Genomic DNA, 25,953 nt, shown 5'->3' with positions numbered 1-25,953 from the left:
TTGTTGGCTTTTGATAAATATTTGCGCCATTAAAACTGATTTTTTTTTTCTTTCTCTCTCTCTCTCCTTTATTTTCTCTTTTTATTACGATTCATTTTTTAGGCCTTCATATATTATATGTTTCAACTGATGTTTGTTTACTTCTTCGTCATTTGACTGCTCCAATTCGTTTTGCATTGAGGCTGGGCAGGGTTTTTTTATTTTTATGTTTGTGTGCAAGAACAAGCGATTTGCATTGTTTATCGATATTTTCGGATTCCTTCATTAAAAACTTGACCTAATTTTATGTTATTTTTTTTATTATTTTTATATTTGAATTTGGCTATTGACAATTACGTAAGACTGCCGTCGTCGTCGTCATCGTCGTTGTCTATTGTAAATGATTTCTTTTCAGTTAGACACCAAGTTTAGTCAAGGCCGTAACTAATCCATACCATTCACTCGTCTTATTCAGCGGCTCGCCGCTGCAGCATTGCGAAAATTTGATTTTGATTTTTCGATTTGCTGCCAATTTTCTACAGAGCAGACAGAAAAACAAAACAAACTACAGAAAACACGCCGAAATTGAAGCATTCATTAGATCTCTTGAGGCAAAACGAAACAATAAATTGCCAATCGTCATGAAAACTAACGAAAATACAAAACACAAAGCTGAAAATCTAAAAACCCCGCGAAGCGCAAAGCAATTAGACATGCAATACTCGAAAGTACTCGTAATGTCATATTTGTAATTAAAATTAACATCGTTTTCCATTAACAAACCGTGAAGTTGTTTATTGAGATATCTCGCTGAGTTTCGTTTGTTCATTGTATTGTAAGCGAGTAAAAATTTGCTGGGAAACTCTGTGGATTTCCTGAGAGCCATTGGCTATATATCTTGTTATATATAATATACACTAAACTGTGCTGTTTGTTGACTTACATAAAGTAATAAAATAAAAGATTTTTATATATTTAATTTTTGATTAGTAATAATTCATAAATACATGAAACAATATAAATATGTTCAATCGTAGTTTAACAAGACAAGACGTTAATAATAAACAATTTCTATTATTTACTTTGGTTTCTATTCATCAACAAGAATTCTGTCACATATTTTGCATAAAATAATGTTGAGCTGCTGATGTCTAAATATATCAATATTCAAATATGTCAATGGGAAACAAAATATTTATCACTTAACAAATTCATATATAATAAAGAAAACACTTAATTAAAACTAAAAAATATAGCAATAATAATAATAATAAAAGTTATATGAAAATATATTAAATGAATATAAATTTTGTTAATACAATGAATTCATTTAATAAGATTATATTCAATAAACTCAGTTAAAAAAAAATTAAAATAAAAAAATACTATTAAAAGAAAAATAGTATAAGTTTAGTTAATATATATATAATAAATGATTTCAAAATAATGTTATATAAATTGAACAAAAAATATTAAATTACGACACCAATAAAAGTTTCTTTTGCAATCAAAACTCTATTGAAATTTTGTGTGTCAATCGTTAAAAAAAAATGTAAACTTTTAACAGTTTCCCATACTCCTTAAATGAAAATTTCAACAGTTTTATAACAGTGCAACTATTGCATTTACTTTCTAGATTTAACATTTGTAGCACAATGAAACTACAAAATCTTTTTTCAAGCCAGCCCAAGCCACACAACACCTCTCTCTTTCTCCTTCTCTCTTGCTGTCTCTCTCCTCTCTTATTCACTCACTCTTAATCCAATGCCCAAATTGACATTCATATGCGATTTATAAGATGCAAACTAAACGCTTAAAGCGCTTCAGACAGGTCATATATCAACTGGAGCAGGCAGCAGACAAACTGTCAGCTGTGGCTCTCCCTCTCACACAGTCTCTCCATCTCACTTGCACGCACTGTGGCGTGAATCAAAAACCCAAGCGCCGACAGAGAGGCGCAAAAGTCGAAACTCGTAAATAAAAATGTCAAATGAATTTCCATAAGAAAGCACGAAGAAGAAAGAAAAAAAAAAGCACAAACTGAAAGTGGAAATTCGAGCAAAAAATGCGAGTGGAAGAAAAAAAAAAAACAAACAAATATTATATGGAAATGGTCACTAAAAGTGTCTGTCAACGCATTTATTTCATTTTTTTTTTCTGAGCTCAACATTCATGAAATGTGAAGTGAGTGAAATAGTAAAGTAAAGCCCAAACCCAGAGACAATGGTCAGGCACAGTTCAAAGTTGGTTTGAAAAATTTGCCTGGCCAACTAATTGAGAAACAGATGGGAGCACTGGCGGGCAGTGCGAGCTAGTTGGCTCTTGGCTGGCAGTTGACTACAAGATAAACCCTAACACGTTTTGACCACGCTCAGCTGGACGCAGTCGATCGAAACTCGCTAAACAGGCTTTTGAAAAAGCTTTGAATGCGACGACTGCGACGGCTGCGGCTGCCTCAGCTGCCCCAGCTGCTGCTGGGATGCTCAGGCTGCTGATGCAAGTGTTGCTGGTTTCTTGAAGATCAGGGTCCAGGCCAACTGTTTGTTGTTGTCGCCAAACGCATGGCTACTCCTTGTCGTTGTTGTTGTTGTTGTTGTGGCTGTGGGCACTTAAATGCTGATTGTTAAGGTTAATGCACTTGAGTTCGTTGTCGCTTCTTTGCACACCAAAAAAAAAAAAACCACCAACAACTTGAGTTGAAGATCACAGATTTTCCATAGATTTCATGTGCATGCACCAATAAATGCTCATAAAGCCTAATTAAGTAAAGCTCCATTACCCAGCGTCAAGCCTAGACTAAAATTTACAACAACAACAAATATTTGATTTTTTTTTGTAAACATTTTGTGCAGTTTTCACTTTAACAAGCGGCTAACGCAGTTTATCTCGCTTCGGGACAAAATTATTACGCATACGCATCGTTGCACAGGCAGCGAATGCAGCGCCGATGTCACAATGTTGCTGCTGTTGTTATCTTTTGACATGATGTGCATTGTGCACTTTCACTTCTTTGGCAGCAGCTTAATTAAACAAACATATTATTTAACTGCCTGCCATTTAGCGAAAGAAAAAGCTGTTGCTATTCAAGAAAAAATATTTTGTAGAGATTTTTTGATGGTGGAAAAGTGATTTCGAAATGGATTTTCATAACGAAATTTAATTAAATTTGACAAGTCATTGTTTTATAGCATAGATTATAAAATAATATGAATATCAATTTCAACTTTGAATGAACAGCTGAAAGCTTTTTTTCTGTCAATTATTTGAATAGTGTAATAAATTAGTATTTATGGCTGCACGTTCGGTCGTGCTAAGCTGATTTATTATCAAATCTCTTTGAATATATCAACAGCTTAATGTAATTGATTACATTAACTGCTGCTGCAATATAGTTATTGAATGGAGTTTTACTTTTGTTTGGTCAGGCTTTAAGCGACCTATTCATTTGAATTATGAAAATATATTTCTTTATTTATTTATTTAAATATATATATATTTCTATTTTGTCACGTGGCATTTATTATGTATTCTTGAAAACAATAAATTTGGGCTTAAATTAACATAGAATTTTTCATCGCTTGATCAACTTAATCAAATAAATGCCTTACTATAATAAATACTCTTTAGTCTGCCTGAGTAGCAACAAAACTTGAGATGAATTCCTTTTAAAAATATTTTATGCTAAGGCTTCTTTGATCTCTCTATATACATTTTCAAGTCTAATAAAATATATAATAAAAGTATTTTTTAAATTAAATACTTAACTTGAATTAAATACATAAAATTTTTAGATATTGTATTTAATTATCTACCATCTTATAAAAAAAATTCTTCAAAAAATTTGCTTTAAGTTGTTTTTTCTTGTGCTTTTTTTTTGTGTTTATTTTCACTGGGTATCTTAACTAACTTTTGGCTAAGTTCTTAAGAAATCAATATAATTTCTTTTATTAATATAAGTATTTGTTTCCTCACCTTCATTACTGAATACATACTAAATACTTTACCCCTTCAATACTTTAATAGGGTATCTCATGAGTTCACAATTTGTATGAACATTTCGACTTTTATTAATAGTTTTGCTCGCGTGTTTTTCACTTAATTGATTTGAACTTGTGGAACAACTAAATTTAAACAAATTTTTATGCCACATACGCTTCAATCGTTTTCCAAATGGATCTCAATCGATCTTCCCCATTTGATGAATGCCATCAGAAATTTTCCGTTAATTTTGAGGAATATGTATATGCCATAAATCGTATATCGGAAAGAAATTCGCATGATTTTCGCTTTGTTTATGCTTGAGCACACGTTTTGCAGCGCGAATACATAAAACATTTTTTTATTTTGGTCAGTTTTATGCCTCTGCTTAAATGGGTCAATGCTGTCAGCGTTTCTTAGCGGATTTGGGTCAGAAATGTGCCTTGCATACGAGTCGCAAATAAATCATAATTATTATTGTTATTACTAACCTTTGCTATGGCTATAAAAGCCACCAGACGCACACCGAGAGGAAGTTGTTAATTAAAGTTGAGAAAAGAGTTGAAAGACATACATATATAGGTTTTTTTTTTTTTTTGTAGGTTCTTCTCTTCTGCTTTTCACTTTTTTTTTTTTTTATTAAAAACTGGCAAAGGCGAAGAGCCTAGAATTCTTTGTAATGGTCGAGTAATTTTTGTTGGTTACATTCGAGTTGCTGCAAAGGTCAGCGGCGGGTGTGACCTCTCTGTGTGGAGTGTGTAATAATAACAGTTATGTTATAACAGTAACGGAAATAAAGGCAAATAGAAATGGAAAATTGCGGAAACTTTAAAACCTGTTGCCCCTGTTATATGAAAAAAGAAAAAGGTTTTCACTGCAGAGCTATAATAAATGCCCTTTGGAGTGTAAGAAGCTGAAGTATTTGGCTGACATATTTACCTGGAAAGAGAAGAAAGGGTGAACCTTGATTAATACAAATAGAATTTTTAGAATTAAGAAAACTTAATATTTGCTTAAGAATAAATGGAGAGCTATATATGTGGAAAGAGAGAGGGACTGAGATAAATCATAATGAATGTTTCTGCCTTGTCAAGCTCTCGTAGAATTCGAAACACCTTGTTATTTACCTAGCCTTTCACATTTTATTTATACATTCTATTCCAATTAAGGAAAACTCTAGCTAAACTCATTAAAGCTCCTCAAGTCCAAAGACAACTTCCTAAATCCTAAAGTTCTCTTTAAGCAAAAAACCTTTAATATCAAAGTTTTCTTGGCTGAAATCCGTTTATGCAGCGGAACTCTGCATAGAAATGACTTCCTTGTTTGCAAATTCAATCGCTTGACATTTCTCTAGACGATTTCTATTGATTGGCCGCAATTCGCAACTTCCGATTGTTGGCCGTTTGGCAGAGGGACAGACAGTTCAGTTTGTCTGTTTTTCTTTGCATTTCCCCCGATTCTCGTTTGGCTCGACAGGAGGCAGCTTGCCATCTCTTAACCGGGCTATGATGCTCTGCCGGCATTTTTAAGGGCAGCCAGGGTCGTCGTGGCTATAAATACTCTCTCTCTCTCTCTCTCTGTCTCTGTACGAGGTGTGCTCAAATTCGGTTTTTTATTTGTTTCTCAGTGGCATGCAATAAATTTGTGTGTTTTCTGGCCAGTTGCGAGACGCGTTGACAGCTGTCGCTGAAAATGTCTTCAGATGCTTAAACTGAGATTTCCCAGATACATATATATGTCTCTATATATATATATAGATATACATATATGCTGTGTGTGTCCGTTAACGAAGCCGTTTGCCCATTCATCTCGTTAGCGACAATAGAAATCTCTTCCACTTTTCACTTTTCAGTCAGCTAACAGCCACGCCCCTCTTAATTGATTGATGGCTGCACTCGCCGCGTCTAATCAATTAATAATTGTGCAGCGGTATTTGCTGTCCGTCAATCTGTCAATCAACTGTTGGCTTACATCATAAACCAAAGTGTACAATATCATGTGCATTAATTACAATCCTCGCATCGGTTGCATCAGTTGTTAAGCAGTCATTGAACCAGCTGCACACACAACAGAGACTCTGATTCCAGGCGTTTCCAGTTGCGTCGAGGCGAGCCAAAGCCAAAGCCAAAGCCAACGCCAAAGCCAGAGCAGGCTGCAAATTTCACCCAATTTCCTATCAATTGGCTATTCAATTTTTTTTTATTGAATTTCTGTCTTTATTTTATATTTGTTGTTGTTGTTGCAGTTGTCATAACAACAACAAAATCAGCTTTTAATATATAATAAAAGCGCCGTAGAAACACACAAAAAATGAGATGTCGGATAGGAGGAGAAAGGAAGGTAATTTGGAAAATTAATAACAAACTGACGAAGACTTTATACACTAGAGTGAAAAGTTGAATACGAGAGAGAGATTTATAAAACAAATAATAATGTGGTAAATTAATCATGGAATTGGAGTAATTTTAGTAAAACCTCTTGATAATGCTGAAGAAGTCAAATGCTGAATTCAGAATATATAATCAATGAAAATAGCAAGACAGAAATCAAATTATGTTCGTATTATATATAATATATATATATATGTAATACCTATGCCACATTAAATATATTCCTATATAATATTATTTTATAATATTGAAATTGATACACCTCATATGCAATGATCTCAGAATATGATAGATATGTATATATGATAAATAAAAAGTAAAAATTACTATAAGCTGTCTATTAGAATTTGACGTGACAAAAGATTTTTCTGAAATTATACTGCCGTATACAAATGATAAATATAGTAGTACATATACGTCGGAAATGTTTATGTGAAAAGTAAATTATGAGTGCACTGTCCAAATAATTAATGAATACAAATATTATATACAATATAACATATAATATATTATATTAATATAAACAAAGAATACATGAATATATTGTCTATTCACCCTAGAAACAATACTAAATATGCCGAAAATCATTTCATAAATAACATGTAAGATACATATAAGAAATATATTTAATTATATTCAGAATATACATATAAATGTATTTATATTTATATGATTATATTTTATATTTATTTATATATACATATTTATCTTTATATATCATTAAAAGTAAGATATTCTCAATATTTAGTATGAATAAGTATAAATTCCATAAAGCCTAGAACTTGGACATATACTCATTGACCTCTAGTAATAATACTTTATATTCTAACAGTAAGGCAACATCACATATATGATGACCTGATAGTGAATATGTACACATGTTAATATGGAATATTCCTATATCAATTATATCAATTCCTATAACCATTAAGTATACGCATTGCGTGCCTTCTTTCACCTCTTACGTAGTTAAGATCACAGTTAAAATACTCTGTTTCTCTTAGTGTATTCAACTCGCTGCAAGTGAACGATTTTGATTTAACAACTGCCTGCAGCATCAGCAGCATCAGCATCAGCAGCAACAACAACAACAACAACAACAGCTGCAGTCGCAACAACTTTGTTGAGCAGTGCAATCAACTTTTTTACTGCTGCTGCCTGCTTGCCTGCCTGCCCGCCTCTGGCCACTGACCATTGACCGGCACCTCGACATCGACTTCGCCTGCGACTTGGACTTCGACAACGTCATCCAGTCGAAGGCGCTGCTTAATCAGAGTGGAGCAGCTGCAGCTGCGCTCAGCTTCAGCTTCAGCTTCAGCTTCTATCAAAAAGGCGCACTTTATTTGACCAGGGGCTAATTTTGTTGTTGCTTTTCTTCGATTGGCAATCAATGCTGTCGCCTCCTCCAATTTCAAGTCGAGCTCCCCACCTCCCTTCCCGCCCCTCACCAATTGCTGCTTCATTAGACCCGCTGTCAAATTCGTTGACTCTGACCTACGTTACGTTTCGCTCCGCGCTTGATTACCGACTCTACCACGGCTACGATCTACCTCTCTCCCAGCTCTCACTCGCCCTCTCTCCCTGCGTTGCCATCTTATCGAGCCATGCATAATTTCTACTTTGAAGCTGATCAGGCACAAGATCTGACATGCTTTGTAGGTCGAGTCGAGTCGACTCAACTCGATATTGCTGTTGTTGTTTCCATCGTAATTTATGAGTTTCCAGCGGGAGAGCGCATTTAAATTTCAAATGCCAATTGAATTCGTAACGTTTGATCAGCAAACGGTGGCAACTACATGGCATATATTAACATACGATATTCTTTGAACAGCCCAAATCTCCAAGACAAATGAGAGCACTTCCTATATGTATATTGCAGTACTATCTCTGGCTCAGCGGAAACTTCCTATGCAATGCCCAACTTTTATTTCACCAATAAAATTCCTACATATTTCACTCAAACTTCCTTCGATTTGTGTATTCCACATGTGGATATCTTTCAGCCGCGCCTCTTAAGCAATTGGTAAACAAGCTGCTTGCGTTTGTTTTGCTTTTGGTCAATTGCTACCTGTTGTTAAATGAAGCAGAAAGTAAATAAAGCAAATAAATCAAGTGGCAGCAGCCATAGAACAGAGCTGAACAGAGCAGAGCAGCACAGAATCGTGGTGCAAGATCAGAAGACCAGACGTGCTGCGATATCGACCCAGTGACCAAGTTATGCATGTGTTAGCCAGGTCGATAGACGTTGGCCAAAGAGAAAGGAACTCGTATTCGGCGTCGTTTGCCCCCGAAAGAATTTATGAGATTTGCTTCTGCTTCTACAATTTTTTTTCCGTTTTTTGAGTGTGCGCGAATGTGTGCCCAATATATAATGAAAGATCGTTCAGAGGAGTCGAAAGGCGGCAGAGCACAACTAGAACGGCAAATGGGAACAGTTGCTGCTGCTGCTGTGGCTGAGGCTGCTGTTTTGAGTGGCGCCCCCTGGCGGACGAATTTGTCATTGCATTGAAAATGAAAAGCGCGAACGAGTTTTACAAAACGTGAGTTTTTATTTTCACAAAACTGCTGCCAGATCATTTCGCTGCAGCCGGCAAGTGAAATCGATATCGAGACTATTGACTGGCATATGAGGGAGAAAGAGAGAGAGAAAGAAATGATGGAGCTGAGATGCCTTATAATTCGCTTTGTTTTCCCAGTGAAAATTGCGGCTGTCGAACATCTTCACTTTGCTCATATTTTTCGCGCATTGCTTGTCTAATTAGCGCTGCTTTCCAATTGTCTATTGCTAACGGTTGCCACACGTTCCAAATTGTAAAGCCACGCCCCCTCTATCGCCTCGCAGCGAATGCCCACTAAAACGAAATCAAACGAAATCTTTTACGCGCCAATTCCTCGCATACTTTACGCTGTTTAATCAGCACGTAAATGTTTCGAGCTTTTATATTTTTAGACTCAAATGAAACAGTTTAATTGAAAATGCTGCAATATGGCACACACACACACACACACACACACACCTGTGCATTGTATAATGGAAAATGTTGGCGCAATGAAATTATTTTTGGCAAAACTAATTGCCGCGTGCCCGAAAACTAAGTGCATATCAAAGTCAAATTAAGAAACGAAATTCTTACATCAGATGCAAAGTGTTGCAAGAATAAAGCAAGTCAATGAGCAGAGTTTATAAACAACAGCTTGATATTTATGTAAAACAAATCTATTTTCAGGTTTACGCTATAAAGAAACTTTTGAGCATTGGAAGAAAGCCCTTTCTGTGCTTTTCTTTGTCTACGTATCGTTCACATTTCAATTTCAAAGAATATTCTATGTTCTCTTATAAACGAAGTCTATAAAAGTTCCAGTTATTTATTTTATGTATATAAATTACACAATTTTAAGTTTTCAAAGAAATTTCATTGTCTTCAAATCGTCCACATTTGAACGAAAAAATAATAATAATAATTAAAAGTAGAAATAAATAAATAAAACAGCAGCAGCTGCGAGTTTTAGAAGGAGAACTTGAATTCAGTGCATAAAAATGAGCATGGAAATTAAATATTTAGATCAATTGTAAATTCAATAAAAAGCAAGCTATAATAAATTTCTCTTTTTACTTTTAGAAAGGGCATTATATCAGCATGAACATTGGTTAGATCAGTTCTATATTTAGTTTGTGGTTTTTAACTGTTAAAAGGTTTTTGTTTATTTGATTAGAAATCAATCAATTTGATTTGAGCTGCTTAAGTTTATGTTCTTTAGTTTTTCTTATTTGTTCATTTTAATTTATGTTTTTTATTTAAGTTTTTTATTTTAAATTTTTGATTTATTATATATATTTTATATATATTTTATTTTCATAATTTTTTTTTCTTTGTTGGAAATCGGACAAGATTGAGAGGCTGCTTGAGTTGATTTTCATGAGTATTTGATAACATTTATCTCAATTTCACTCTTCATAAAATATATTGTAAAATAATATAAAATAATAATTTAAAAAAAAAAATATATATATATATATATTGTATATATATATACTTAAAAAAAAAAAATATAAATAAGAAATTCTTAAAAGCCACACGGGCTCTCTAGAGTTGGTGGTGGACAATTTGATTTGGTTTCAGAGTTGTGCTTTTATAAGCGAAATATTGTTTTCCCCGTGATTGCTTGTTTTTTCTGTGCTCGTTCAGGCTGAGTTCGCATTCTATGCACTCGCTGTAGTTGAGCATTTTCTGAGAGTCAAGACACCTCCTCAACTCTCAATTCATTAATTCAAATATATATATTTTTTATTTCACGTAAAAAAAAAAAATAATTAAATAAATAAAAACAATTTCCTGCCCCTGCTTCACACATTTCCTGTCATATTTCTATTGCCCTATCGTAAACTGCACGCCCATCACATTTACATGCTACATGTCACAGCAGAGCTCAACACATTATAACAACTTGGTTTCGTTCCACTAAACATCAACCATTACCATCTAGCGTGGAGCCCATTATGCGCACATTCCCAGCCTGGACAAATTTATGTAAATTCTCGCAGTCGTAATTTTATTTTTATTCGCTTTACATGCTTCAGCGAACTCCGCTGTAACTAGCCTATTAAAATATCTTCTAGAATATGATGCCAGCCTTTTCACTTCTTTGCTTTTTATAGAGTTTTTTTAAGTCGAAAAAAAATTAGAAAACATAATTTGATGTCGTTGATTAGTTAGCTGCTGGCTGCTGGCGGGAACAGGCGCAATAAAATGCGGTTTACTTTTTAATGACGGCGCGCAAATAAAACCGATGATGACTCAGTCCGAGGGAGCTGCAGCAGAAACAGATTCCATAGGCCAGGAATTTCATTGCAGGCAGAGCATAAAAATTATGCAGAGATAACTGCAAGAGCAGCGTAGTCAAATATCTATGTGTGTGTAACGATGGGAGAACTTGACTGAAAGATACCCTGTATTCATTTGTTTGAGTAATCGAGGTAATTGTCTGAACTGAGCATCTGAGTGAGTTGAAGAGGGAGTGGAACTAGAAACAGTTTTATTATAAAATTGAATATAAATATTAAGCTACTCTTAAAAATATGAATGTAAGGGTAATATAATTCATGAATATCAATAATATGAGTGTGAATATAATGATGTAGTATATGCTGTTGTAAAAAGAGAAAGATATTAAAATTATTTAAACTTATCTAGAATATTTATGAAAATATTTAAATTTATTATTTATACAAAATATTTATAAAAGTATAGGTAGAAGATTTATAAAAATAAATAAATAAATATAAAAAAAAAACTCCTGTACTAGTTGAGCCTAGTAAAAAAAAATTATATAAGTAATATACAATTTTAATTAAAGACAAGTGTGAAAACCAGAAGCCCAACAGCCAGATTAAGTATCAATTAATTCTAGCTAATATTAAATTTCACATAAACAAAGTCTAAGGCCTCTTATCTTAATGACATTTTGAAGTAACTTTCAGTTTAAATATTCAATTAATTTAAAACATAATTAACTGTCAAGTTGGCCTTATCAAATATAACCACATATAGATAAAGCGTAATACTTACACCAAAACAAATGCCTCGCCTAGGCCTGTTGCTCAGCATACGATAAACTATACCCTGTTGCCCAGTCAATGTTAATGAGCCGAGGGACTCGTTGAGCAGCAGCACAGCAGCCCGAACTAATTAACATGCCCCACGACAAGCACTGCACGCAGATAGAGAGAGTTAGAGAGAGAGGGGGGGAGAAAGGCAGAGTTGGAGTGGGGCAAAGCTGCCCAGATTCCAGATGAAATATGTGGCAGGCGGTCAGCCACAGCTGGAGTTTCGTGGCGGCGGGTGGGGGACTGAGCACAGTGGGTGCAGAGACTGCATATAGAGCGGTTAAGTGGTTTGGCGCGTCACGCTTTAACGGCTCTCTGACAACGGGGCTTGCCCAGGCATGCCCCGGCCTCAGCCTCAGCCACAGTCCCATGCCTAACCCCTTTCTATGCTCAGTTCAATTGCTTTTGGGGAGTAGTAGTAGTTGTTGTTGTTGTTGTTGTTTTTTTGTCAGCCACTTTGCAGCGTTGCAAGTTGTTGTTGCTGTTTGTTGTTGTTGTGTCGACCCTTTGACAAGTTTTTGCTGTGCTGCATGTTCTTCGTGCTTCATTCGTTTTTGTTTTGTTTTCATTTTTGTTGTGTTTTGTTTTTTTCCATCGGAAGTTGTTTTGTTAATTTATGACTTTTCCAAATGGAATTATGTCTACCCCACACACACACACTCACACACATACAGGAAATGCAATTAGTTTTTTTTTCTCTTTTTCCCCCACATTTTCATTTTTGGGAGTTCTAAATTGGCGGCTGCTTAGGCTTTTCTTTCTCTTTGTTCCTGGCTCGGCCTGTGTGTGTGGCCGAAATTTGACCCACATGTTGTTCAACTTTACGCTGCAGATGGTCTCGCTCTCTTTTTTATGACACATTTGACAAATTAGTTAAAAATTTACAACTCGACGTGCTGATAGATGCGACGCGAGCATAACTCGAAATGATGTTCGAGTTTGCCAAACGACATGAACATGTGTAGCCGCAGAGAGTTCGCAGAGTTCGAGCAGGGGAGCAAGGGTGAAATGGGGAAACTTTATATGGGCCATGGGTTGATGTTAATGCGAGCAAGTGAAAGAAAATTGTCTGAAAATTCATTTTAATTGCTGAGAAAAGCTAAAGAGTATGAAGTTATAAAAGTTATTAATCTTTAATTTTTATTAATTATTAATTAATTATTTAAAGCATACTTAATCTAAGGATTCTTATGAATCTTTGATATATATATATATATATATATATATATATATATATATATATATTTTTTTTTTTTTAATTTTAATTGATGCAGTGTATGAATAGGTTATATAAAATTAAAAGTTTACAAAGCGATTTTCAATTGAAATTGCCAAAGCTTTTATATGAATCATAAACCAATGAAAGTCGTGAATAACTCGACGAAAAACCACAAATCTAAATAAATATTTACCTACATATTTCTTATTTTATTCTTAAAAATTATTATAAATATTTCCCACTTTTTTTCAAGTGAATAAACAGTTAATGTAACCACAATGCATTCCGCACAAATAGTTCTCCAAACACTCATATGAAATGCTCGACATAGACGATTAATTTGCAAATATTCATATCGAGCAATGCCCCATTGAGAGAGTCAACAGCCCAAGAACCCGACAAAACAAAAAAAAAAGGAAGGAGAAAAGAAGCAGAAAGAATGAAAAAGAACTCGTCATTTCTTTTGATCATAATTTGCGAACAATCAGCTTTATTTACATACAATTTGCGTGTTTTGTTTTTCATTCTCCTTGGCCAGCGGCACATGTGGCATTACCTTTCCGACTATATAAACAAATAAACGAGTATATTTATGCATATATATATATTTGTATTGATATTTTCTGATATGCGATTTCCTGTTCAATATCACGCGATAACAACGTGTGAAATGTCAGCTTATCTACTTTACCACATATTAATTGTTTCTTTATATTATATTTGTATATTTGGCGATAAGCCTGATTGACAATTTATGCGATATTATCAAACCTTGACCAGCTTTCTGGCAGACCTTCGACCGCATTTGCAGCGTCATCTGTGACTATTAGCTATTAGCTAACACTTGCGATTACGTCTCAGCGCTGCAGTTTATTTATATACATACATATACGACTACTATATATTTATGTGGGTCTCCCCCAGCTAGCGTGCGAATTCTATATAGAATCACGTTCACAAATCTTGGCAGCATTTCGTAACACTGCGATAAAGACGCCTTGTCTATCTCCTATCACTCTGCTAAAGAGGGTGAGCGGCTGAGATTGAGTTGAGATTAAGGGTGGTGGGGGCGATGCGCTGCCTTTGGCTCGTCTTTTGTTTAGTGTGTCAGTCTAAAAATACCAGACGTACGTCTATTGTTCTCTATGTCCCCCTCTCTGCTTGTTGTTGCTTTTGCACTTTAATTGTGCATTTCAGCTGGCGAGCAATCGCAATCTTGTGTGGATGCTCACTCTCTGCTCGTATCTATGCCAAATTGTTGCATAGCATACACCAAAGGAAAAAGAAAAAAATGTACAAAATGTCGAACGATCTAAGTAAATGTTGCACATATTTTAAAGTTGGGTGAAGTCAAGCAAAAAGTGGAATTAGCTCACTTATTTGAGTTGGATATAGAACACTGTAGCTCATTTATTGATGATACAATTTAAATCAGAGACGAAGTACAAGCAAGTCTATCTTCTTTATCATACCTACAGATTTTTATACATTCAGCTTAAGCTTTAGGCAATATTCTATCCACCTCATTCACTTTCAAATTGCCATCTTCTATTTGTTTATCCTCCTTTTTTCTGCTACTCTCTCAGCTCATTGGATCTGAATGTGAGGCTAGTCGCAATCATCATTGAAGCATGTGCTTACATGTAATATGCTTAGCTTAATTGTTGCATTTTGTTTGCTATCTTGCTGGGTAATTGTTGCTTATTTGCTTGACTGGCTGCGCGGCTCTTTGGCCGGCCTCTGCCTCAGTCCATGCACATTGTATAATGTCAATTACTTGTGATTTACGACAGCTTAATGATAGACGCAGGCCGTCTCTGCATCGGACTCACTCGTTGACTTGAGCAGAGCTGCTAACAATTTACATGATGTGCGTTTAGCATGTGATGGATGCGCGATATTTGGCTCAGTGTTCTTGGCGGCTCAGCGTTGCATGTAATTGGACTATAAAATGTTACAACGACGTTGTGTGTGCGGCTTGCTGGTCGCAGTCGTTGCCAAAAGGGCCATAGCATTCAAATTGTAGGCTCCATAAAATGTCAACAGCTTGCCACAGGGCTCCAGCGCCAAGCATCGCCACACATTCCACACTTTAAAGTTTGTGGCGTGACGCAATGCATTACAAAAAGTTCATTTCCAGTTTATATTTTCCTCTTTTAACTTGATGGCTTTAGCATTTGATTATTCATAGTACGAGCTGGGCACAGGTGTTGTCGGCTATTCCAATCCCACTAAATAACAATTAACCATATTTGGTTGCAAGAAATGTCTTATTTTGCGCTTTTGCTACGCTTCGATTTTGGCAAACGACTTTTTGGGGGGAATGCCAAATGTTGCCTTGAGTCAGCAAAATTTGAAGGTGACAATGGATCGATAACTGATTTTTATAAGTATATCGATATGAAGGGAAGAGCGAAGCTCTTTTTTATTTGCACTAAGCAAATATTTAAATAATATCAGATAGTAAAAATAAATATTTTTATAGTTGATAGTCGTTTAATACTATTAAATTATTTAAATTAGAGTTTCAGTTTTCTGATTGAAAATCGATAACTAACGATAAGAACCCAATCTAATTAGCTGCTATAAATATAGGTATAGATGTACATATGTGTTTTCTTTAGTGGTAAAAAAATAATGAAACTAAAATCTATGCAGTCGATAACATATTATATAGTACTCGATAAATATATGCATATTATTCGGCATCTATTTAAATTCTTAAGACCTATCGATCATGGGTCTGTATTACATCAAATTAATATAATTGTATAATTGCTTATAATAATTGATGAAAAATCGATATATTTATATAATTAAAATCGATCAGAATATATTTTTTGATAATATTATACTCAATTAATATCTACAATAATACAATTATATGCATTCATAATTCATAATTCATTTATCCACTTATCGATCTATATTTTAGTTTCATATGCTAATATACTAGACATAAATGGTGGCTCTCTGAGCAGCAGCCTGTTCAGCAGCTGCTTCCAGCTATTTTACATTTTCTCAACATATTTCTTCATTTCCAGCCCATTGTTTATCTATTTCGATTTTGTCGTTTTGTTACTTCTTGTTGAATCACACCAATAATTCAACAGGTTCTACTTTAATACAGCTGCCCGTTGCTTTGGCCAACGCACCAGCGAACCACTGAGCCACCTCCACCGCCGACCGGCGACCACCAGTCGAGCGACTACCGAAAGGGAAACGAACTCATTGAAATTCTTGACAAGTTGCGCGCGCGCGAATTGGGTAAAATAATAAAAGAACGCATAAAACCAAGGCGAAGAGAAAATAATATACATATGAAAAGAAGAACACCGAAAAAGAATATAAATAAAGTATATGAAAACAAAACAGACAAGCGACTTAGGAGCGCGGATCCGTGAGAAGTGGAGACCTCATGTGGTGCTGGACGTGTTTTCCTGGGTTGTCAAATGCCTGCACACACGCTCAAGCCAACGCCTACGCCTAAGCCTCGCCCTCGCCCTAGCCCTGGCCTCAACTTGGAGTCAGAGTTTTTCCAACTTGTATTTATTGGTTTGTTCAATAAGGCGCCGCAAAGTGGAAAATTCGCTAAATATAATACATATAATATAATAAGCCGCCAGTCGTACGCAAAGCCTCTGGCACAGTAAGCGAGCTGCTGTCAGCATAAAACTTTTAATTAGAAGAGCCTATATATACTGTATGTATATGGGTATAAAAGTTTTTCCTCAAAAGTCTCACAATGCGCAGCTGCCTTGAAAGGGCGTGCAGCTAAGCTAAACAAAAGCCCAGCTCAATGACAGCAGCAGCAGCATACCATAGAAAAGTATCTCGCGGCAGCAAGTATCTATGAAGTTGCAAACAATAACTTGACACACATATATAGGTACATGTATTGGGGGAGTATGCAGTGGAGTATGTGTGTGTGTGTGTGTGTGTGCGGGACTGGCTGGCAAGTATTTATCATACAGGAAGCACTCATCATCGAGCAGTGCATTACACTCTTTGCATGCCAAAGCAGGCAGCTTCTGTCTGCATTTGTGCATGAGTTGAATGAACCGTGCCTGGCGCCTTTCTATTACATTCTCAAATGCGCTGATTAAGCAGTTGCCACCAACAGCTGGCAACTGGGTCGCCAGCTGCCCGCCTGACTAAGTCAATACACAGCCACAAAGCGCTGATAACTCCGCTGTCTGTGTGCCCCAGCCAGATGCAGTTAAGTTTTGTATTGAAATCATTAAAGTTTTCGCTTTTATCTTTTTGTACATACATATACTTAAGGCGTCGGTATTTATGAAAGAATTTATGATTGTTACATGTGCACTATGCACGCTATCAAGTGTGACGGAGCTGGTCACTGAGTGGGTCAGTGGAGCAGGCAATATGATTAGCGTTAGATAAGATCTGAATGGAATTTTGTGTGCCACAATGAATATGATATGGTAGGAGAGACACTGTTCAGACTGGGCAAGAAATTAAGTAGTTTAATAGGTTCTATACGAATGTTATATATTTTTAAGGAATTACTGAATGGAAAAAATAATTAAAATAAATCTGATAAAATATCAACAACAATTTAACAAAACAAAATATTGTTCTAAATTTATTTTTGTATTTCTTAAGTTCAAAAAAACTTGTAATTTAAGTTGATAAATAATTTTAATATATATCAAGAGAATCGTGATATATTCTCGCAAATATTATGCAAAATTCAACAAATTAAATTCAAATCATTATTCCACTAGTGGAATAGAAGATGATTATATAGCCAAATATATTTAAATATTTAACACTCTATCTAAAAGGCAAGCCTACCTACTCTCACAATGCTCGCACAGCTTTGCGTTTAATTAAATCTTCATTAGACATGATATATCGCATATAGCCAAACATGAGCCAAGTCAATGAACTATTAACCCCTGAGTGACCCCGACCGACACAAGCTCTTGCATAAGAATATTTGCCATTCGATACGCCTACAATGTATTTAATTAATTATTAAATGTATATATTTTCAAATTATTTTTCCATTTTTATTTACGGCTTTGAAAGTTGAACTCACCTTTAGACAGAAATATTATTTGTTGCGCAATTGCCGCGACGTCTGCAAAATGAAGAAACACAAAGAATAAACATTAGATAAATGCCAGCCAGAGGTATGAAGATAAATGAATTAGAGATATTCCTGTGTATGTATAGATATTATAAAACGAGAAAGGCTGCATAATGTCAGCTAGTTATTGGTTCTGAAAATTAATCAATGCCGTAATGTCATGAAGCAAGAGACAAGAGAACATGGAAATAAGAAACCATTACAACTCATTAACTATCATAAAGTTGACGACGACAAGCTCTACCTCTACCTATAAAATGCCAACTGAACGGAGGAGTGGAGTCCACCCACCCCAGAACGGGTCGAAAACTTGTCAACTGTAACGCAGGCAATCAACAGAGAATGCATAAATTAATATAGGTAGTGGAATAAATATGTATGTATAAACATGAAATGAAATGAAATAAAATGATATCGACTGTGACTACCATAGCGTTGACCGTGTACGCCAGTCTAAAGTCAGGGTTACTTAGCGAGCGACTACTGTACTAAAAGGGCGACAGCACACGCAGCTAATTTCATGCTCAGCTGCACAGTATCTTTTATAATTGATAGAGCGCAGCGAGCAGAGACTAGAAACAAAGCAACAAAGGACACAATTATAAAAAGTTGTCGGCACATAAAAATTATCAAAGTAGTCTAATGGAGGTAATTGGAAATACGCACTGCGGCCACAACAACTTGAGAACTTGTTCAAAGTAAACGAACTTCAAAGATTGATAATATAACAAAGTTAGTTCTGTACATAACAGAGTGATAAATGCACTTGGAAAACTATTCAGACCTTCGAGTAATTAATGCCGCACTTCTCCTAAGGCGATTTAAAAAATACTTTAAGATTTCTTAGATTTCTTCAACTAAATTATTTAATGAAAATAGGGCCAAATTCAACAAGGAAGACAGGTGCATAATACTCGTTCATCATCCAAAGGTATATTTGCACAGTATTTATTTTTTTAATGTTTTTTCATACAAATGTAAAAATATATAATTTTTACTTTTGGATTTTTTTAAATATATTTATTTATTATATATTTATTTTAATTTTTGTTTTCATTATATTTTCTGCTACTATTTATATATTTTTAACATGTTATTTTAACTTTTTTTTCCTATTTCATATTTTCTATTTTACATTTTACATTTTACATTTTACATTTTATATTTTATATTTTATATTTCATATTTTATATTTTATATTTTATATTTTATATTTTATATTTTATATTTTATATTTTATATTTTATATTTTATATTTTATATTTTATATTTTATATTTTATATTTTATATTTTATGTTTTATATTTTATATTTTATATTTTATATTTTATGTTGTATATTTTATATATTATTTATATTAAATATTCTATATTTCATATTTCTTATTTGTCATTTTTTATTAATGAATTTTAATTTTTTTTTATATATTTGTGTACACCCCATCATTTTCCGTAATCAGTAATATCTTAAGTAATTGTACACATACTTAAAATTGTATGTACTTATATATTTTTGTCTTGAAGTGCTCTTCAGCTGTTTATATTTACACCACTCCCAGGCGTCCCCTTCCAATTGTAACCTTTAGTTATTTATACATTCCCATTGTAATATTCCTTTACGACTAGCCCATAGATTATTGTATTATTATTAAGTTTAAGTTCGCGGCGAGTCTCGCTCAATTGCCATTAGCAAACACATGAACAGGCCGCAGCTGGCACTCGGACCTCGATGCGAGTTGATGTGGCTGTTGATGACAATGGGCACTGAACAGACGGTTCGTTAGTATCCATTAACAGGCATAGCTATGCATAGCAATACTCTTCAGTTATCTACAGTTGTTACAACAAATTGTCAATAAACACTGTATAGTAACCTCACCCAACCCTCTACAAGCTCTGTCTACGTTATTGTCGTCGTCATCGTCATCGTTGCTGTCGTTGTCCTTGTCGGCGTACATTTACCCCTCCACATTTGTCTTGTTTATTAAATAAATAAAATTTGCATGAATTTATTCAGCTATTTGCCAAGGAAGGATATGCATAAGCGCTTTTGATTAGCAAACACACGAAAAGTGCACTGATTCATGCATGATGCGGTAACGCGTGTTGTCTCAAAGTAAATCCTTGGCCTTGGCGTCTGGCTGTCAGCCACACCTAGCGCACAGCACTTGAGAAGAAGACGCATCGCTTGCTCGTTCAGATGAGCTCAGCTTGGCATTTATACCTTGACCCAACCCAACAGACCAAACCCAACCCAAGCCAAGATCGGCTTAGCTTCTCTTTAACTCTGTCCAAGTACTCGTAATAGCGCGTCAGCCATAAGTTCCGATCTTCAAGTTCCAGTCGTCAAACATCATCGTACCCCCCATCCGCCCCCTGCTAAAGTGTAACTAATACGTGGCTGGCCCCCTGGGAGCACGCAAACCCGAATGGGCTGCTGCTCTTTGATTAATGAATATGCCGCTACTGTTTGATACACAAGCGCTGCCCATGGAGGGGCAGCCAGAGGGCGTGGCGCACACAAAGCATAGAAATTTTTATGCACGTTTTGATTTGAATCGCTTGCGGCGTGAATCTTGCCCAGGTCGCCACAGATGCCATGTACAAAAATTATAGAACCAGAAATTATAATCAAGTCGACTTAGGCTAGGGGGCAGCAAGCGGGCGGGACTTCGGGATCACTTGGAAGGTCTGCTGTCCGGACGAGACTCTCAGTTAATCGACTTTAAGTGGTCGTCAGCTCGCATTTAAATGCTTGCCACAAGTCTCTCTCTCTCTACCTCTCTCTCTCTACCTCGACGGCAGACCAAGTCAAATTAGTTGAGTCAGCGTTCAATGCTAAGCATATCATTTGTCTTTTTCGACTCGATTGTTGGAAGTTAGAGAATGCCGCGACGGGGTTCTGTCTTGGGCATCTGTAGCTGCTTATTCTGCTTGTCTAGTCATGCAAGAGGGGGGCTAATTAGCGACAATCATATAGCATACTCTTGCAAAGAGGGTAGTCAACTATTTTTATATTATAACATATAGTCAAAAAGAAATATAATAGATAAATGGAGTAAAAAAATCTCAGAAGTAGCATAAAATATGGGGTATGGTATATATTCTACTTTTACTCCCTTTCTACTATATTAAAAGATATTTATACTTTGCAGTTTGAATATCGAGTTCTTCTTTTATGATTCAAAATTAGTCAAATACAATATATATTTCCATCCCTACTACGTCACTCTAATAAATGTATAAATATTCCATCAAATATTATTATCTATTATATCGTATTTCCTTTATATAAATTCAACCAGTCGATTATTTTGATTAATATATCATATATACATATATATATAAACCAATCTCTTTTATAGAGCATCGAATATTCGTTATATCATTGTCATAAATTTCTTTTACCTGCACTCGAGCTTTTGTTTGTGATTAGTACGAGCTCAATGCCAGCCACTTGGCGGACTTAAACGCCCAGCAGTTTACTTGACCAGTTTTGTATCTCACAGATACATTCCAAAAAATAATTCACAAATACATTGCATAAAATGTACCAGAGCTTTTGTTGCAACATTTTTCTTCTATGTAGTTTTTGGTTTTTTGTTTTTATAATTAAGCCAAATATTCAAATAAATTATCAACTAGAACAAATTGCTGTCGCAGAGAGCTGAGGCAGGGGGCGCCGCCTATCAGTTGGCTCTGCAGCTGGCACAGTAGCCGCGAGCTCGCTCGGCTTTTGTGCTTGTCGCATTGTTGCACAAAAGTTTTACATGATAATAAATTTTGTGGGCCGCAGCAGCAGCAGCAGCAGCAGCACTAGTAGTAGAGGGCGTGCTGTCTACTGGTATGTGTGTCATGAGAGCTGAGCTTTTTTTCTAGTTTTTGTTTTGTTTTTTGGTGTAAACGAGTTGAGCAAGCGAGGCAAGAAGATGTTGCCATTGTATCTGCTCTGAGATTCTTACAATGGCAATAGCAGACTGCAGAGAGGAGGCAGGAGTACAAGCGTCAGCTATGCATAGTGTTGGGCAACGAACAAAAGCAGAATAGCTTCATAAAGGAATGACTGAAATTTTGTAGAAGATTTGCGTATGCAGCTAAATTGAAAGTGATATCTTAAGCAAATGTTATAAATGAACATATTTCTAAGCGTTTCTATAACTTGCTCAGAATGAAAATGAAATTTTATAGAAAATATGCAAAGAGAGAATAAGAAAAGAAAATGAATAAAGCTAAATTAAATTGCATTTATTATTGTATGAGATTTTGTATATCTAAAAATAATTTTAGATTATGTCAAATTTTTGCCATGGAATTTATTTAGATATAAAATATTTTGAAAATGTTATAAATCATAAATTTTGTATTTATATTTATTTATTTATTTATTTATATTTATTTATTGCATTGAAAATTATAGGATTTGGCATTTTAATTATATGATACCTACAGAAAAAGTCAGATTATAAAAAATAAAAAATCAAAGTAATGATTAATACAAATTTTTAAATTTCATGAGACAGTACTAAATTAAATTAGTAATGTATGTTAGTTATAAATGAGTTTAATATGAATTAATATATTATTTATATTTCAGTTTATTTTACTACTTTTTCATAAGAAAACTGGATTTATAAAAGTCTAGACTAGCACTTAAATATGTTTATTTATGTCTACCACCATCGATAACACGAAATACCAACTAAAAACGCAGTTAAACCAAGCTCAGCTGATTTCTATTAATCATTCATAATTAATTTCCGCACTCGCATATTGCATAGCCTTCTGCTATGAATATATACATATGTATATGTATGTATATATTAATACGTATATATCCATATATTAATATGGATAAAGCTCATTAGCGTACGAGACGAATGAAATTCCTTTGCTTTGCTCCGTAAGCAACGCAACGCGTATAAGATGAATTTATTTTCAATACTCGTTCATGAAATCAGGCGAGTATATTTATTATTGTGCCACTGCTCTAGATATGCACCAAGATTGAAGTATATACGCCCTTGGGGTTGTGACCAAATAGAAGGAAAATAAAATAAATAAACTACAATATATATCTATCTATCTGATTTATGTGCGAATGGTCTCCTCTCCAGCTGGTCCACCCATTTGGGGCGTGGCACATACAAAATACATCGATACATGATTGCCTTTTCCTGGCTGCGCATTATGAACAAGTATTATACAGTCGCTTGAGCTCGACTTCAGCATATTTACTCGATTTTTGTTTTGCTTTTTAAATGTTGGTCACACTTTGTTAATGCAAATGCAAATGCCAAGCAAGTGCTTTTCAATTGTTGTTGTTGCTGTTGTTGTTTGGCATGCGCTTAATATGCAAAATATGCATTGCGATGGCTATTGTTGTTGCTGTTGCTGTTGCTGTTGTTTGGTGCCACGACAAGTTGTGGCTGTCATTTTGCGTGATTGCTCATGCGACGAAACAACAAAAGAAATGAGTTATGAATTGCATCTGTATGTGTGTGTGTGTACTTAGGTGTGTGCCTGTGTATGTGTGTGTGTGTGTTTCGGTTGTGCTGCTGTGTGTATATATTACAGGCTGCAATAAATCTTAGTCAGCTTGGACCACAGGCATGTGCGGAAGTTGTTATTACCCAAACCAGTTAAATGATAAGGCACAAATAGTCGACGATTAAGATCGTACATATACCAGAGATATATAATATATATAGCTGATATATAATATATGTGATTGACGGCAGGCATTAGGTGAGAAACAAGGATAAGGCAGGTAAAAAAGAGCAAGAGTTTAGTTAAAGTAAGTAAGTATTTTAAGGTATTTATATTTTATGGTTTTTGTAAAAACTTAAGAAATTAAAATTCTTATCTTCAAATGAAAATACTTAAAAGAAATAAATGTGTATAATGAATGCATTAATGCACTCATTTTTATCGGGAATCCAGCCTATAAATTTTAAATGAATTATTTTAATTTAAGTATAAAAAGAATTAATAAGAATAAAAAATAAAAAAAAAAAAAACAAATTGTGTGGGAGCTTATAAGGATTATGCGTAATATTTGTATGTCTAGAACTCTTTAAATATTGATATATTTTTTGATATATATTTTATTATATATTTTGTATTCAACGTTCAGAAAAAAAAACGTTTCAGATATTATAAGAAATAAATAATATATATAAAAAAAAAAAAAAATAATAATAATTATAATATCTTTGATCAGCCATGACGATTCTACTTTTATGCTCGAACTAACAATTAAATTAAATATCAATTAAAAGTTCTCTACAAAATGCGCAGATTTAATTTGTTGCCAATTAGCGAACAGTTTCAAATCGATTAGAAACTATATGAAATTTTCGATTATTTAAGCATGTGTGGCACGTCTCTCGTGCTAGAACAAGATTCTCCCGAGTAATACATAAGCTTCGACTACACCAACTACTATTTAACGGTGCGAACATTGCTTAAGCATTCAGAACGCTTCGCTTTTAACACCAAGCCAAGCTGACATAATTATTATTATCTTTACTTTTTAGCACTTGACGCCACTTGCCAGAGTATCTTTATCTTGTCATCTGCTTAGCGAGCCAAGTTAATTTTATTATGTTTCATTTGTGAGTTCCCCAATGAACCCAATTTGGGTTTTTGGTCTTTGAAGCGCCGACGGATGCCATCAGCAAACAGCTGACATATCAAATATTTAATTATCGCATGCTCATTTTATTTTTCTACTTTTTTCTTTCGTTTTATTTTACTTTTTTTTCTCTTGTAGTTTATTTATTCTTATGCTGTTCTTGCTTTTATTTATATTTGCTTTTTTGTGCGACTTTACGAGCGTTTCTCGTGTGCAATAACCTTGCCAGACTTCGCAACAAAGTTGTCTTGACTCGAGTTGACTTGACATGGCTGCTTTACAAAACACAAACCGCGCGAAATCTTAGATAAGCCCCAAATTGCGTTTCTTTTATATGTTTCACACTCTTCTTCAATTTTTTATTTATTTTGATGTTTTGTTTTTCTTGTCGTGGACAAGTCACGGCTAGCATGAAAAGTAACTTCATTGATAGTTCATTTAGTGGCGCTTTTTTTTTATTTTTGGTATTTACAATTCTCTCCCCTCTCTCTCTCTCTCTCTCTCTGTCCTCTGCCCATTCGTCAACAATGTTGAATGTTTCTTTTTAGCTTCCTACATACTCTCGCCGCTCGCAAGGTTAACTTTCACACACGTCTCTCATGGGAATTGCTTTGTCTCCTTTTACAGTTTTGTAATATACGTAATTCCAAATTGATTTTGATATATGTATTTGCAATTTAGTGCACAAGGTTGGCATTGCGACATTTTGAGGTCTTCTTTATGTCTAAATGGTTCTTATCGCTCGACGCTCTTGCCTAGGCACATATCGTATGGCGATTGCAATTGTAAATTAAGTAGACATTGTCATTGGATTTTATTTCAAATGAAATATGATTCGTTTTATGTTTTTATTTTGTATTTATTGTTGCTATTGCACATTTCTATCGAATCAAGCTCTATTGATTTAACGATTGAATTTCATTTGTGTTAAATTTAATTTCTGTTTAAGTGGTTCGCATAGTTAGGCCGTTTCGTTGCGTAACTAAAGTACTTTGAGTTGATCTGAGTTTTTGACATAGAATACAATGAGCCA

General features: G+C 34.7%; 1 protein-coding gene across 1 annotated transcript in view; it reads right to left on the bottom strand.

The window, feature by feature from the left end:
- Dyrk2 (Dual-specificity tyrosine phosphorylation-regulated kinase 2) overlaps positions 1-25,953 on the bottom strand; it is a 61,538-nt gene that overhangs the window by 33,962 nt on the left and 1,623 nt on the right. The window contains exon 2 of the mRNA XM_030385141.2: positions 18,237-18,278. The gene's annotated coding sequence lies outside the window, so the exon portion shown is untranslated. The remainder of the gene's footprint in view (positions 1-18,236; positions 18,279-25,953) is intronic.

Source organism: Drosophila navojoa, chromosome 3 (assembly GCF_054131105.1).
Source record: "Drosophila navojoa isolate 15081-1374.11 chromosome 3, UAZ_NAV_1.0, whole genome shotgun sequence".
NCBI classification, from domain to species: domain Eukaryota; kingdom Metazoa; phylum Arthropoda; class Insecta; order Diptera; family Drosophilidae; genus Drosophila; species Drosophila navojoa.
This window is presented reverse-complemented; position numbering and strand designations above follow the sequence as displayed.